We start from the raw sequence: 17,286 nt of genomic DNA, 5'->3' as shown, positions 1-17,286 counted from the left end.
AAGCAGATTCACCTTACATTGTGCTCACCAGATGGTAGAGTTTTGTCATGACTGGCTCTCCTATGGCCTTCAGTAGATCTAATGGAATGTTGTCTATTCCCTGGGCCTTGTTTCGACTCAGGTCTTTCAGTGCTCTGTGAACCTCTTCACGCAGTATCTTATCTCCCATTTCGTCTTCATCTACGTCCTCTTCCATTTCCATAATATTGTCCTCAAGTACATCGCCCTTGTATAAACCCTCTATATACTCCTTCCTCCTTTCTGCCTTCCCTTCTTTGCTTAGAACTGGGTTGCCATATGAGCTCTTGATATTCATACAAGTGGTTCTCTTCTCTCCAAAGGTCTCATTAATTTTCCTGTAGGCAGTATCTATCTTACCCCTAGTGAGACAAGCCTCTACATCCTTACATTTGTCCTCTAGTCATCCCTGCTTAGCCATTTTGCGCTCCCTTCGATCTCATTTTTGAGACGTTTGTATTCCTTTTTGCCTGCTTCATTTACTGCATTTTTATATTTTCTCCTTGCATCAATTAAATTCAATATTTCTTCTGTTACCCAAGGATTTCTATTAGCCCTCGTCTTTTGACCTACTTGATCGTCTGCTGCCTTCACTACTTCATCCCTCAGAGCTACCCATTCTTCTTCTACTGTATTTCTTTCCCCCATTCCTGTCAATTGTTCCCTTATGCTCTCCCTGATACTCTCTACAACCTCTGGTTCTTTCAGTTTATCCAGGTCCCATCTCCTTAAATTCCAACCTTTTTGCAGTTTCTTCAGTTTCAATCTGCAGTTCATAACCAATAGATTGTCGTCAGAATCCACATCTTCCCCAGAAAATGTCTTACAATTTAAAACCTGATTCCTAAATCTCTGTCTTACCATTATATAATCTATCTGATACCTTTTAGTATCTCCAGGATTCTTCCAGGTATACAACCTTCTTTTATGATTCTTGAACCAAGTGTTAGCTATGATTAAGATATGCTCTGTGCAAAATTCTACAAGGCGGCTTCCTCTTTCATTCCTTCCCCCCAATCCATATTCACCTACTGTGTTGCCTTCTCTCCCTTTTTCTACTGACGAATTCCAGTCACCCATGATTATTAAATTTTCGTCTCCCTTCACTACCTGAATAATTTCTTTTATCTCGTCATACATTTCTACTATTTCTTCATCATCTGCAGAGCTAGTTGGCATATAAACTTGTACTACTGTAGTAGGCATGGGCTTTGTGTCTATCTTGGCCACAATAATGCGTTCACTATGCTGTCTGTAGTAGCTAACCTGCACTCCTATTTTTTTATTCATTATTAAACCTACTCCTGCATTACCCCTATTTGATTTTGTATTTATAACCCTGTAATCACCTGACCAAACGTCTTGTTCCTCCTGCCACTGAACTTATCTAATTCCCACTATATCTAACTTTAACCTATCCATTTCCCTTTTTAAATTTTCTAACCTACCTGCCCGATTAAGGGATCTGACATTCCACACTCCGATCCGTAGAACGCCAGTTTTCTTTCTCCTGATAACGACGGTCCTCCTGAGTAGTCCCCGCCCGTAGATCTGAATGGGGGACTATTTTACCTGCGGAATATCACTTATATTCATCAATTTCACAGTGGAGTAATGTTTGTGTGTTGTGAAATGTAATTAATTGTTTTTCTTTACAGCAGGGTCATCTGGTTGTATGCCCACAAAGCAGATTCTCCATTGAATGGGTTTTTTGTGCATATGGGACTTCACATGTACCTTAGTGAATAACGGATGTTGGGAATGTGATAAATCTTCTTGTTTAGGTATATCCTTCATTTGCTTTATATTTTTAAAAACCTTCATCCAATGGTCACTAAAAATAATCAATGTGCTGTAAAGATTGTGGTACATGTTAGATCCCTCACAGCAGGGAGATTCCGTTTGATGACTGCTATGTTTGTTCTACCATCGAGTGTGATTTTGTTGGATGGGAACCACCACTCCCAGCATTCTGACTATTGGAGTTATTAGGAAAGACTTCTTTCTTTTGCTAGGTGCTTCTGTTGAATGATACCGTTATCACTTATATTCATCAATTTCACAGTGGAGTAATGTATTTGAATTGTGAAATGTGGTTAAGTGTTTGTTCTTTACAGCAGGACCATCTTGTTGTATGGCCAAAAAGCAGTTTCTGCATTGAATGGGTTTTTGTGCATATGGGACACCACATCCACCTTACTGAATAGTGGAAGTTAGGAATGTAATATATCTTCCTGTTTAAGTACCTCCTGCATTTGCTTTATATTTTTAAAAATCTTATTCCAATGGTCACTAAATATAATCAATGTGCTGCACAAATTGTGGTACATGTTTCTTCCCTCTCAGCAGTGAGATTCTCCATTCATGACTGGTATCGTTGTTCTACCATTGAGTGTGATTTTGTTGGATGGGAACCACTACTCCCAGCATTCTGACTACTGGAGTTATTAGGAAAGACTTCTATATTTTGCAAGGTGCGTCTTTTAATTGTTATCGTTATCACATATATTCATCAATTTCTCAGTGGAATAATGTATTTGTGTCGTGAAATGTAGTTAATTGTTTTTCTTTACAGCAGGGTCATCTGGTTATATGGCCACAAAGCAGATTCTCCATTCAATGGTTTTTTTGTGCATATGGGACACCACATACACCATACTGAATAATGAATGTTCAGAATGTGATAAATCTTCTTGTTTAGGTATCTCCTGCATGTGCTTTATATTTTTAAAAATCTTATTCCAATGGTCACTTAATATAATCAATGTGCTGCACAAATTGTGGTACATGTTTCTTCCCTCTCAGCATGGAGATTCTCCATTCATGACTGGTATCGTTGTTCTACCATTGAGTGTGACTTTGTTGGATGGGAACCACTACTCCCAGCATTCTGACTACTGGAGTTATTAGGAAAGACTTCTTTCTTTTGCTAGGTGCTTCTTTTGAATGATACCGTTATCACTTATATTCAACAATTTCACAGTGGAGTAGTGGATGTGAATTGTGAAATGTGCCTAAGTGTTTGTTCTTTACAGCAGGGTCATCTAATTCGTATGGCCACAAAGCAGATTCTCCATTCAATAGGTTTTTTGTGCATATGGGACTTCACATGCACCTTACTGAATAACGGATGTTCGGAATGTGATAAATCTTCTTGATTAGGTATCTCCTTCATTTGCTTTATATTTTTAAAAATCTTATTCTAATGGTCACTAAAAATAATCAATGTGCTGTACAAATTGTGGTACATGTTTGATCCCTCTCAGCAGGGAGATTCGGTTTTACGACTGCTATGATTGTTCTACCATCGAGTGTGATTTTGTTGGATGGGAACCACCACTCCCAGCATTCTGACTATTGGAGTTATTAGGAAAGACTTCTTTCTTTTGCTAGGTGCTTCCTTTGATTGATGCCGTTATCACTTATATTCATCAATTTCACAATGGAGTAATGTATTTGTGTTGTGAAATGTGGTTAATTGATTTTCATTACAGCAGGGTCATCTGGTTGTATGGCCACAACGCAGATTCTCCATTCAATGGTTTTTTTGTGCATATGGGACACCACATACACCATACTGAATAACGGATGTTCCGAATGTGATAAATCTTCTTGTTTAGGTATCTCCTGCAAGTGCTTTATATTTTTAAAAATCTTATTCCAATGGTCACTTAATATAATCAATGTGCTGCACAAATTGTGGTACATGTTTGTTCCCTCTCAGCAGGGAGATTCTGTTTGATGACTGCTATATTTGTTCTACCATCGAGTGTGATTTTGGTCAATGGGAACCACCACTCCCAGCATTCTGACTATTGGAGTTATTAGGAAAGACTTCTTTCTTTTGCTAGGTGCTTCTTTTGATTGATACCATTATCACTAATATTCGTCAATTTCTCAGTGGAGTAATGTATTTGAATTGTGAAATGTGGTTAAGTCTTTCTTCTTTACAGCAGTGACAACTGGTTGTATGGCCACAAAGCAGATCCTCCATTGAATGGGCTTTTATGCATATGGGACACCACATCCACCTTACTGAATAACGGATGTTCGGAATATAATATATCTTATTGTTTAGGTATCTCCTTCATTTGCTTTATATTTCTAGAAATCTCATTCCAATGGTCACTAAAAATAATCAATGTGTTGCACAAATTGTGGTACATGTTTCTTCCCTCTCGGCAGGGAGATTCTCCTTTTATGACTGGTATCGTTGTTCTACCATTGAGTGTGATTTTGTTGGATGGGAACCACCACTCCCAGCATTCAGACTATAGTAGTTATAAGGGAAGCCTTCATTCTTTTGCTAGGTGCATCTTTTGATTGATACCGTTATCACTTCTTTTCATCAATTTCTCATGGGAGTAATGTATATGAATTGTGAAATGTGGTTAAGTGTTTGTTCTTAACAGGAGGGTCATCTGGTTGTATGGCCATAGAGCAGATTCTCCATTGAATGGGTTTTTATGCATATGGGACACCACATCCACCTTACTGAATAACGGATGTCCGGAATGTAATATATCTTCTTGTTTAGGTATCTCCTTCATTTGCTTTATATTTTTAAAAATCTTATTCCAATGGTCACTAAAAATAATCAATGTGCTGTACAAATTGTGGTACATGTTTGATCCCTCTCAGCAGGGAGATTCCGTTTGATGACTGCTATGTTTGTTCTACCATCGAGTGTGATTTTGTTGGATGGGCACCACCGTTTCCAGCATTCTGACTATTGGAGAAATTAGGAAAGCCTTTTTTCTTTTGCTAGGTGCTTCTTTTGATTTATACTGTTATCACTTATATTCGTCAATTTCACAGTGGAGTAATGTATTTGAATCGTGAAATGTGGCTAAGTGTTTGTTCTTTACAGCAGGGTCATCTAGTTGTCTGGCCACAAAGCAATTTCTCCATTGAATGGGTTTTTGAGCATATGGGACACCACATCCACCTTACTGAATAACGGATGTTCGGAATGTAATATATCTTCATGTTTAGGTATCTCCTTCGTTTGCTTTATATGTTTAAAAATCTTGTTCCAATGGTCACTAAAAATAATCAATGTGCTGCACAAATTGTGGTACATGTTTCTTCGCTCTCAGCAGTGAGATTCTCCATTCATGACTGGTATCGTTGTTCTACCATTGAGTGTGATTTTGTTGGATGGGAACCACCACTCTCAGCATTCTGACTTTTGGAGTTATTAGGAAAGACTTCTTTCTTTTGCTAGGTGCTTCCTTTGAATGATGCTGTTATTGCTTATATTCATTAATTTCACAGTTGAGTAATGTATTTGAATCGTGAATTGTTGTTGAGTGTTTGTTCTTTACAGCAGGGTCATCTGGTTGTATGGGCACAAAGCAGATTCTCCGTTCAATGGCTTTTTGTTGCTGTTGGACACCACATACACCTTACTGAATAACGGATGTTTGGAATGCAATAAATCTTCTTGTTTAGGTATCTCCTTCAGTAGCTTTATATTGTACAAAATCTTATTCCGATGGTCACTAAAAATAATCAAAGTGCTGCACAAATTGTGGTACATGTTTGTTCCCACTCAGCAGGGAGATTCCGTTTGATGACTGTGTCACAAACCCGCTCTACTGTGCAGGAAAAGTTATCTCCATAAGTACACCATTATGGTGTGGCTAATGAGTGTATAGTACTTTAGTAGAGCTGGCCATGATGTCACCTTTTTTGATGCTGCTTAGTCTGCGTTGTCCATGTGGCTTCTCGTTTTCTAGGCGATGATTCCTTTGCTGCTTTGGGTCCAAGAAAAGGTACGGTTTTTTTTTCATTACTGGACTATCGAAAAATGACGCAGTATTCCACGGTTTCTTTGTATCAAAACACATTTATTGCCAAAACTATATACACAACTACACTCAACCGCGGCCAACACTCTAGTGTCGGAAACCCGTTGTAGACCAAAGATCACGGTCATAAGCTACAAAGAACATACAATTCCAATATCGATTATTGATCGCAACACCCAACTTAGTATTATCTTAAGCAAATGCTTTTTTTAACACGACTTTAGTGTATAATAAAATAAAAATGACGTCTATTTGTCAGTTCCATTACAATAGCCCCCCAAGAATTTTGTAAGTATGAAAATGCGAACAAAATTCTGACACCAGAATAATGGAACTGCCAAGAATATGTTTTTAAATAAATTAAAATTTTTAATAGGACTGTTTCCTTTGAATTTTGCTAACACTGAAATTGTTATACTCAGTAAAGGAGAGCATCCAATTTTTAAACTTAGTGTAAATGAAATACAAAAGAAGATTCACAATTTTCACTTAGAAGGGTCCATAATGTTGTAGCACTTCACATGAAACCATTGAAAGACTGTAACCAACTTTTAACTGCAGGCTTGTTTTATTTTCTTTTGTTGCCCACTTTTCACACTACTCACAGTCCGTCCCACATTGTCCATCTGCACATAGGTGACGTCCGTTAAAAGGTCTGATTCCTGCTTGTCCTGCAGTGCGTCTGTTTCCAAAGCTTAGCTGTTTGTATTGCTTTGTTGACTATAATGCCATGTTATATAAAAATCACATACAGAGATCACCTTTTGGTTACATAATGTTTATATGTAAGTACATGGTTAGGATATATAGTTAACCTTCTGGTAATGTTTATCTAGTGGGAGAAGATTACAGTATCTGTCTGAGTAATACTACACAGATATGAACTGGTCAAAAAAAAAAAAAAAAAAGATTCTTTAAATACTAATAAATTCTATAAACATGTAATACAAATGCATTAACATATTGGATGTAAAATATCTTATCACAGAGACATTACTCCAAGGATAAAAAAATTCAATTGTTTTCAAAAGTAAAGTTACAGGCAGTTTATTACGAGGGTTCATATTCACGGTAAAAGTGCAAAGGTAGAATCATGGATGAAAGTTTTGGAATGGTATGTATTTATCAAAATTAAAAAATATTACTGCCTTTGCATTTGCAGTGGTTGAGAGAGAAATATACAGTAATTCATGTGGTTTACTGAAAATGATTGTCTCCTTGTAGAGTTGGACATTTCAAGCACTTAAGTGTGTAGTAATTAGGACTCTGCCTTTAAGAGTAAAAAATTTTAAGAAACTTAATTCGTCTCAACAAGTGTGGTTTGAGAGTTACACAAACTAAAATTACACAAATTATTAAACATCAATCAAATTGCATAAACATACAGAAATATCAAAAACTAACATGGCTAGCATATTACACAGAAAATTCATTGCAAACACTTCATACAGTGAATACATATTAAACAAATAATAAACATTTTCAAGGGCTTTTATGCATATTGGACACCACATCCACCTTACTGAATAACGGATGTTCGGAATGTAATATATCTTATTGTTTAGGTATCTCCTTCATTTGCTTTATATTTCTAGAAATCTTATTCCAATGGTCACTAAATATAATCAATGTGCTGGACAAATTGTAGTACATATTTCTTCTCTTTCGGCATGGAGATATTCCTTTCATGACTGGTATCGTTGTTCTACCAATGAGAGTGATTTTGTTGGATGGGAACCACCACTCCCAGCATTCTGACTATTGGAGTTATTAGGAAAGACTTCTTTCTTTTGCTAGTTGGTTCTTTTGATTGATACCGTTATCACTTATACTCATCAATTTCACAGTGGAGTAATGTATTTGAATCGTGAAATGTTTTTAATTGTTTGTTCCTTACAGCAGGGCCATCTGTTTATATGGGAAAAAAGCAGATTTTCCATTCAATTGTTTTTCGTGCATATGGGACACCACATACACCTTACTGAATAACGGATGTTCAGAATGTCATAAATCTTCTTGTTTTGGTATCTCCTTCATTTGCTTTATATTTTTAAAAATCTTATTCCTTTGGTCACTTAAAATAATCAATGTGCTGCACAAATTGTGGTACATGTTTGTTCCCTCTCAGCAGGGAGATTCTGTTTGATGACTGCTATGTTTGTTCTACCATCGAGTGTGATTTTGTTTGATGGGAACCATCACTCCCAGCATTCTGACTATTGGAGTTATTAGGAAAGACTTCTTTATTTTGCAAGGTGCTTCTTTTGATTGATACCGTTATCACTTATATTCATCAATTTCACAGTGGAGTAATGTATTTGTGTCGTGAAATGCAGTTAATTGTTTTTCTATTCACCAGGGTCATCTGGTTGTATGGCCACAAAGCAGATTCTCCATTCAATGGTTTTTTTATGCATATGGGACACCACCTACACCATACTGAATAACGAATGTTCAGAATGTGATAAATCTTCTTGTTTAGGTATCTCCCTCATTTGCTTTATATTTTTAAAAATCTTATTCCAATGGTCACTAAATATAATCAATGTGCTGCACAAATTGTGGTACATGTTTGTTCCCTCTCAGCAGGGAGATTCCGTTTGATGACTGCTATGTTTGTTCTACCATCGAGTGTGATTTTGGTCAATGGGAACCACCACTCCCAGCATTCTGACTATTGGAGTTATTAGGAAAGACTTCTTCCTTTTGCTACGTGCTTCTTTTGATTGATACCGTTATCACTAATATCATCAATTTCTCAGTGGAGTAACGTTTTTGAATTGTGAAATGTGGTTAAGTGTTTTTTCTTTACAGCAGGGTCATCTGGTTGTATGGCCACATAAGCAGATCCTCCCCTGAATGGGTTTTTATGCATATGGGACACCACATCCACCTTACTGAATAATGGATGTTCGGAATGTAATATATCTTATTGTTTAGGTATCTCCTTCATTTGAATTATATTTCTAAAAATCTTATTCCAATGGTCACTAGATATAATCAATGTGCTGCACAAATTGTAGTAGATGTTTCTTCCCTCTCAGCAGGGAGATTCTACATTCATGACTGGTATCGTTGTTCTACCATTGAGTGTGATTTTGTAGGATGGGAACCACCACTCCCAGCATTCTGACTACTTGAGATATTAGGAAAGACTTCTTTCTTTTGCTAGGTGCTTCCTTTGATTGATACTGTTATCACTTGTTTTCATCAATTTCACAGTGGAGTAATGTTTTTGAATCGTGATATGTGGTTAAGTGTTTATTCTGTACAGCAGGGTCATCTAATTTGTATGGCCACAAAGCAGATTCTCCATTGAATGGGTTTTTTGTGCATATGGGCCTTCACATGCACCCTACTGAATAACGGATGTTCGGAATGCGATAAATCTTCTTGTTTAGGTATCTCCTTCAGTTGCTTTATATTATACAAAATCTTATTCCAATATTCACTAAAAATAATCAATGTGCTGCACAAATTGTGGTACATGTTTCTTCTCTCTCGGCAGGGACATATTCCTTTCATGACTGGTATCATTGTTCTACCATTGAGTGTGATTTTGTTGGATGGGAACCACCACTCGCAGCATTCTGACTATTGGAGTTATTAGGAAAGACTTCTTTCTTTTGCTAGTTGCTTCTTTTGATTGATACCGTTATCACTAATATTCATCAATTTCTCAGTGGAGTAAAGTTTTTGAATTGCTATATGTGATTAAGTGTTTGTTCTTTACAGCAGGTCATCTGGTTGTATGGCCACAAAGCAGATCCTCCCCTGAATAGGTTTTTATGCATATGGGACACCACATCCACCTTACTGAATAACAGATGTTCGGAATGTAATATATCTTATTGTTTAGGTATCTCCTTCATTTGCTTTATATTTCTAAAAATCTTATTCCAATGGTCACTAAATATAATCAATGTGCTGCACAAATTGTGGTAGATGTTTCTTCCCTCTCAGCAGGGAGATTCTCCATTCATGACTGGTATAGTTGTTCTACCATTGAGTGTGATTTTGTAGGATGGGAACCACCACTCCCAGCATTCTGACTACTGGAGTTATTAGGAAAGACTTCTTTCTTTTTCAAGGTGCTTCTTTTGATTGATACCGTTATCACTAATATTCATCAATTTCTCAGTGGAGTAATGTTTTTGAATCGTCATATGTGGTTAAGTGTTTGTTCTGTACAGCAGGGTCATCTAATTTGTATGGCCACAAAGCAGATTTTCCATTTAATGGGTTTTTTGTGCATATGGGCCTTCACATGCACCCTACTGAATAACGGATGTTCAGAATGTGATATATCTTCTTGTTTAGGTATCTCTTTCATTTGGTTTATATTTTTAAAAATCTTATTCCAATGATCACAAAAAATAATCAATGTGCTGCACAAATTGTGGTACATGTTTGTTCCCTCTCTGCAGGGAGATTCCGTTTGATGACTGCTATGTTTGATCTACCATCGAGTGTGATTTTGTTGGATGGGAACCACCACTCCCAGCAGTCTGACTGTTGGAGTTATTAGGAAAGACATCTTTCTTTTGCTAGATGCTTCTTTTGATTGATCCCGTTATCACTTATATTCATAAATTTCACAGTGGAGTAATGTATTTGAATCGTGAAATGTGGTTAATTGTGTGTTCCTTACAGCGGGGTCATCTGTTTGTGTGGCCAAAAAGCAGATTCTCCATTCAATGTTTTTTTTGTGCATATGGGACACCACATACACCATACTGAGTAATGAATGTTCAGAATATGATATATCTTCTTGTTTAGGTATCGCCTTCATTTGGTTTATATTTTCAAAAATCGTATTCCAATGGTCACTAAAAATAATCAATGTGCTGCACAAATTGTGGTACATGTTTGATCCTTATCAGCAGGGAGATTCTGTTTGATGACTGCTATGTCTGTTCTACCATATAGTGTGTCTTTGTTGGATGGGAACCACCACTCCCAGCATTCTTACTATTGGAGTTATTAGGAAAGGCTTCTTTCTTTTTCAAGGTGCTTCTTTTGATTGATACCGTAATCACTTGTTGTTGTTGTTGTGGTCTTCAGTCCTGAGACTGGTTTGATGCAGCTTTCCATGCTACTCTATCCTGTGCAAGCTTCTTCATCTCCCAGTACCTACTGCAACCTACATCCTTCTGAATCTGCTTAGTGCATTCATCTCTTGGTCTCCCTCTACGTTTTTTATCCTCCACGGTGCCCTCAAATGCTAAATTTGTGATCCCTTGATGCCTCAAAATATGTCCTACCAACCGATCCCTTCTTCTAGTCGAGTTGTGCCCCAAACTCCTCTTCTCCCCAATCCTATTCAGTACCTCCTCATTAGTTACGTGATCAACCCACCTTATCTTCAGCATTCTTCTGTAGCACCACATTTCGAAAGCTTCTATTGTCTTCTTGTCCAAACTAGTTATTGTCCATGTTTCACTTCCATACATGGCTACACTCCATACAAATACTTTGAGAAACGACTTTATGACACTTAAATCTATACTCGATGTTAACAAATTTCTCTTCTTCAGAAACGCTTTCCTTGCCATTGCCAGTCTGCATTTTATATCCTCTCTACTTCGACAAGGATCGGTTATTTTACTCCCTAAATATCAAAACTCCTTTACTACTTTAAGTGTCTCATTTCCTAATCTAATTCCCTCAGCGTCACCCGACTTAATTTGACTACATTCCATTATCCTCGTTTTGCTTTTGTTGATGTTCATCTTATATCCTCCTTTCAAGACACTGTCCATTCCGTTCAACTGCTCTTCCAAGTCCTTTGCTGTCTCAGACAGAATTACAATGTCTTCGGCAAACCTCAAAGTTTTTACTTCTTCTCCATGAATTTTAATACCTACTCTGAATTTTTCTTTTGTTTCCTTTCCTGCTTGCTGTATATACAGGTTGAATAACATCGGGGAGAGGCTACAACCCTGTCTCACTCCTTTCCCAACCACTGCTTCCCTTTCATGCCCCTCGACTCTTATAACTGCCATCTGGTTTCTGTACAAATTGTAAATAGCCTTTCGCTCCCTGTACTTTACCCCTGCCACCTTCAGAATTTGAAAGAGAGTATTCCAGTTAACATTGTCGAAAGCTTTCTCTAAGTCTACAAATGCTAGAAACGTAGGTTTGCCTTTTCTTAATCTTTCTTCTAAGATAAGTCTTAAGGTCAGTATTGCCTCACGTGTTCCAACATTTCTACGGAATCCAAACTGATCTTCCCCGAGGTCGGCTTCTACCAGGTTTTCCATTCTTCTGTAAAGAATTCGCGTTAGTATTTTGCATCCGTGACTTATCAAACTGATAGTTCGGTAATTTTCACATCTGTCAACACCTGATTTCTTTGGGATTGGAATTATTATATTCTTCTTGAAGTCTGAGGGTAATACGCCTGTCTCATACATCGTGCTCACCAGATGGTAGAGTTTTGTCATGACTGGCTCTCCCGAGGCCATCAGTAGTTCTAATGGAATGTTGTCTATTCCCGGGGCCTTGTTTTGACTCAGGTCTTTCAGTGCTCTGTCAAACTCTTCATGCAGTATCTTATCTCCCATTTCGTCTTCATCTACGTCCTCTTCCATTTCCATAATATTGTCCTCAAGTACATCGCCCTTGTATAAACTCTCTATATACTCCTTCCACCTTTCTGCCTTCCCTTCTTTGCTTAGAACTGGGTTGCCATGTGAGCTCTTGATATTCATACAAGTGGTTCTCTTCTCTCCAAAGGTCTCTTTAATTTTCCTATAGGCAGTATCTATCTTACCCCTAGTGAGACAAGCCTCTACATCCTTACATTTGTCCTCTAGCCATCCCTGCTTAGCCATTTTGCACTTCCTGTCGATCTCATTTTTGAGACGTTTGTATTCCTTTTTGCCTGCTTCATTTACTGCATTTTTATATTTTCTCCTTTCATCAATTAAATTCAATATTTCTTCTGTTACCCAAGGATTTCTATTAGCCCTCGTCTTTTGACCTACTTGATCGACTGCTGCCTTCACTACTTCATCCCTCAGAGCTACCCATTCTTCTTCTACTGTATTTCTTTCCCCCATTCCTGTCAATTGTTCCCTTATGCTCTCCCTGATACTCTCTACAACCTCTGGTTCTTTCAGTTTATCCAGGTCCCATCTCCTTAAATTCCCACCTTTTTGCAGTTTCTTCAGTTTCAATCTGCAGTACATAACCAATAGATTGTGGTCAGAATCCACATCTTCCCCAGGAAATGTCTTACAATTTAAAACCTGGTTCCTAAATCTCTGTCTTACCATTATATAATCTATCTGATACCTTTTAGTATCTCCAGGATTCTTCCAGGTATACAACCTTCTTTTATGATTCTTGAACCAAGTGTTAGCTATGATTAAGTTATGCTCTGTGCAAAATTCTACAAGGCGGCTTCCTCTTTCATTCCTTCCCCCCCCCCCCCCCCCCCCCCCAATCCATATTCACCTACTATGTTGCCTTCTCTCCCTTTTCCTACTGACGAATTCCAGTCACCCATGACTATTAAATTTTCGTCTCCCTTCACTACCTGAATAATTTCTTTTATCTCGTCATACATTTCTACTATTTCTTCATCATCTGCAGAGCTAGTTGGCATATAAACTTGTACTACTGTAGTAGGCATGGGCTTTGTGTCTATCTTGGCCCCAATAATGCGTTCACTATGCTGTCTGTAGTAGGTAACCCGCACTCCTATTCTTTTATTCATTATTAAACCTACTCCTGCATTACCCCTATTGTGTCTCAAGGCTCAGCTGCAAGTGGCGGCGATTGACGCATCTCTGTGGGTTCCACCCTTGCAATGTTGATGTGGCCCAGCCAGCAGAGGCCAGTGCCATTGGGACTCCTCTTTGTCTGATGTCTCTATGGCATCAGAGCTGGTCACGTGGCCAGCTTCCATCTTGCCCACAGTGCTTTACCGCACATGCTCAAGCTGATTGCCCCCATTGCTGGAAAACGTGCATGCTGTGTGAGAAGGAGGACCACATGTGATATGCTTGTCATACTCGTTCGACTCACCCCTGTCCTTCCCCTAATGGGCCTCAGGATACAGTACATGCTCTGCCATCAGTCGTCCCGCTGGAGGACCCATCAGCACGGAGGCTACTCCTCACGCTCCGCCTTTTTACTGAGGATGTCAGTTTTCAGGTCGGCACTGGGGCCACCATCTCCCGGATAAATATTGCATTGTGTAGTCGCTTGGACTCTCCTGCATTGTTGCCGCCCTCTTGGTGTTTGGTTGCCTGTGGCAATGGTTCCATTCCCCTTTGTGGACAGTCCACCTACGAACATGTTCCCTGGCTCCTTACCCTATTTGTTGTCGACCATCCGTCGGCTTCAAATATTTTTGGACTAGATGCATTTCAACAATCTGGCTTTTCAATTTCCGATGAAGTTATGGTCATTTCCACGGCTGTTCCTTTTCAGGACATGGACGATCTGTGCTCGGCTTTTGCATCATTGTTTGTGACATATCTCGGTTGTGCTTCACGTTTTGAGGCACACATCACACTTCGGCCGGATGTGCAGCCTTGCCTTTTTCCAGGCCAGACCCATTCTGGTGGCCTCACAGCCAGCAGTCATGCAGGAACTTCATCGGCTCTAGGCTGCTGGCGTCCTCGAGTCTGTGACATACAGTGCTTGGGCGACACCATTGGTGCTTGTACGGAAACCCAATGGGTCCCTTCAGCTGTTTTGGGACTTCAGTGCTACTGTCAATGCTCAGTCCTTAGTAGACACTTACCCCATTTCCCGACAGGAAGACTTTCTCGCCAAACTTGTGGGGACGAGTACTTTTCTAAGATCGACCTGGCTGAGGCATACCACCAGTTACCTTTGGATTCCAATTCCTTGAACATCTTGGTTATCAACACACCTTTTGGCTTATACAAGTACAAGCGCCTTCCATTTGGTGTCTCTTCGGTGCCAGCTATTTTGAAAATGGTTCCTGTAGCAGCTTATGCCGCAGCCTATCCCAGCCTGTGTTAATTATCTAGATGACGTATCAGTCACCGGGCATTCCCACCAGGAACATTTGCACAACCTCAGCACCTTATTTCACGCTCTGCAGTCTGTGGGTTTACGCTGTCACCTGGACAAGTGTTGTTTTTTTTCAACTAGAAGTGGAATACTTAGGCCACTGGCTTAGCAAAGATGGCATTCACCCTTCGGATTGCAATGTCATGGCCATTGAGGCCCTTCCTCATCCCAAGGACTTATCTGAACTCCAGGTGTTTTTGGGAAAGGTTACTTATTGCTTAAAGTTCTTGCCCCAAGCTGCCTCTGTTGCTCAACCCTTCAATCACTTGCATCACAAAGGGGTACCTTTTGATTGGACTCCTGCCTGTGACCAGGCTTTTCTCCATTTAAAGGTGATGCTGAAGTCCGCCCCTTGACTTACTCCCTTCTTTCTGGATCGCACCTTGGTTGTGGTGGCTTATGCGTCGTCCTACGTCATTGAGGCAGTCCTCACACATCGGAATACCAATGGCTCAGAACAGTCCATCACTTATGCATCAAAGACTTTAAGAACAGCACAACAGAACTACTCCCAGATTGAAAAGGAGGCCCTGGCGATAATGTTTGCAGTCCAGATATTTCACATCTATCTCTTTGGGGCAAGACCATTAACTCTTAGTTACCCTTTTCGGACCCCACTCTCACTTTCCAGAGAGGATGGCTCAACGTCTCCACTGCTGGGCATTATTTTTACAGAATTATACTTACACCATTCGCTATAAGCCCACCGCTCACTGTGCTAATGCAGACACTTTGTCACGTCTCCCTTCAGGCTCCAATCCTGCATTTGACCAACAGGAGGTCCTCTGCTTTCACATTGATTCCGCCCGCCAGGATTCGCTGTACGGTCTGCCTCTTATGGCTGCTCACATTTCCACGGCTATGCACCGAGACTCTATCTTGCGGCAGGTTCTCTGCTACGTGATCCATCTTTGGCCCTCCAATATTACTCGTCGGTTGTGGACTGACTTCATCCCCTGGCACCACCTGTCCCACTGTCTATCCATGGTCGATGGTGTCCTTCTGTTGGTCACGGAGTTGGATGCCCATTGGGTGGTCATCCCTCCAGATTTTCGACATCGTGTGCTCAGTTTGTTACACCCTGGGCACTGTGGTATGTCCCGCATGAAAGTTTTGGCTCGCCAGCATGTGTATTGGCCTGAAATTGATGGCGATATTGAACGCCTGGTTTGCGGGTGCACTGTGTGTGCCTGTCACCAGGCAAGCCCCCCCTCAGTCATTCGCACCCTAGCCTGTGCCTCGCCGGCCCTGGGATAGCATCCATCTCGGTTTTGTGGGCCCATTTTTGGGGTCCATGTGGTTACTTATCGTTGATGACTACTCCAAATACCCATATGTCATCCGCATGGCAGTCATGACCGTAGAGGCCATGCTCACGGCCCTCACCTAGGTTCTCGCCATTGAGGGCCTGCCTCACATGTTGGTCTCCGATAATGGCCCCCAATCCACGACATTCTCCTTCCACGACTTCTGTCAGGTCTACGGTATCAAACATATCCGTAGCCTGCCTTTCCACCCTTCCTCCGATGGCGCAGTGGAGAGGTTTGTCTGCACATTTAAACAACAGTTGACAAAGGTAGTGGAAACATCTCTAACCACATCAGCCCTCACCCTGTTCTTGAGCACATATCCCACCACACCAATTGACGGACATAGTCTGACAGAGCTCCTCCATAGGCGACAGCTGCAGACCCTGCTCCATTTGCTGAAGCTGTCAACTTCCCACCCCACTCCTAGCCATCTCAGCGTTACGCCCCCAGCATGGCCTTGTGGGCCCGCATGTAAGGAAGCAAGGTGGACTGTGCTCTTGCCATGGTCGTCACGGCCCATGGTCAGTGTGTGATGTCAGTGCACATGTCGAAAGGATTCTAGCCCCACCATCATAACCAGCTCCATCCATGTACCCCTGTGGGATTACCGCTGCCATCTCCTCCTACACTACCTCCTTCGGGTACAGACATGGTCATCGAGTCGTTGCCACTGCCCTCGGTTGCTACATCCCCGCAAGCCTACCGCCAACCCTCCCCATCCTGAGGTGGATCGGAAGCTCCTTGTAACACCCTGCCCTCTGGCTTGGCCGACATGGACACCTCGGATGTCCCTTCCTCCCCGACAATGGCAGTTACAAGCTTGGGTCTTCTCCCATCTGCCGAACACCGCAGCACAGACTGGGGCATTTTCACCCCAATGCACAAGTTTCAGGGGGGAAGGATCTGGTACCAAGCTCCACGTGTTTCAAATCCACAGGAGACCGCATGGAACTTGATGACCACTAGAGGTCTCTGGAGCAATCACCCCAAATGCTGTGGCTGCGCGTGCTCCTGGCCCTGAGTCTAATGTGGGGGCGCCACTGTGGAGCATGTGGCCCACTGGCCAATAGAAAAATACCCTGTCTCTCACT

The sequence above is a fragment of the Schistocerca cancellata genome, chromosome 11 (assembly GCF_023864275.1).
Source record: "Schistocerca cancellata isolate TAMUIC-IGC-003103 chromosome 11, iqSchCanc2.1, whole genome shotgun sequence".
NCBI classification, from domain to species: domain Eukaryota; kingdom Metazoa; phylum Arthropoda; class Insecta; order Orthoptera; family Acrididae; genus Schistocerca; species Schistocerca cancellata.
This window is presented reverse-complemented; position numbering follows the sequence as displayed.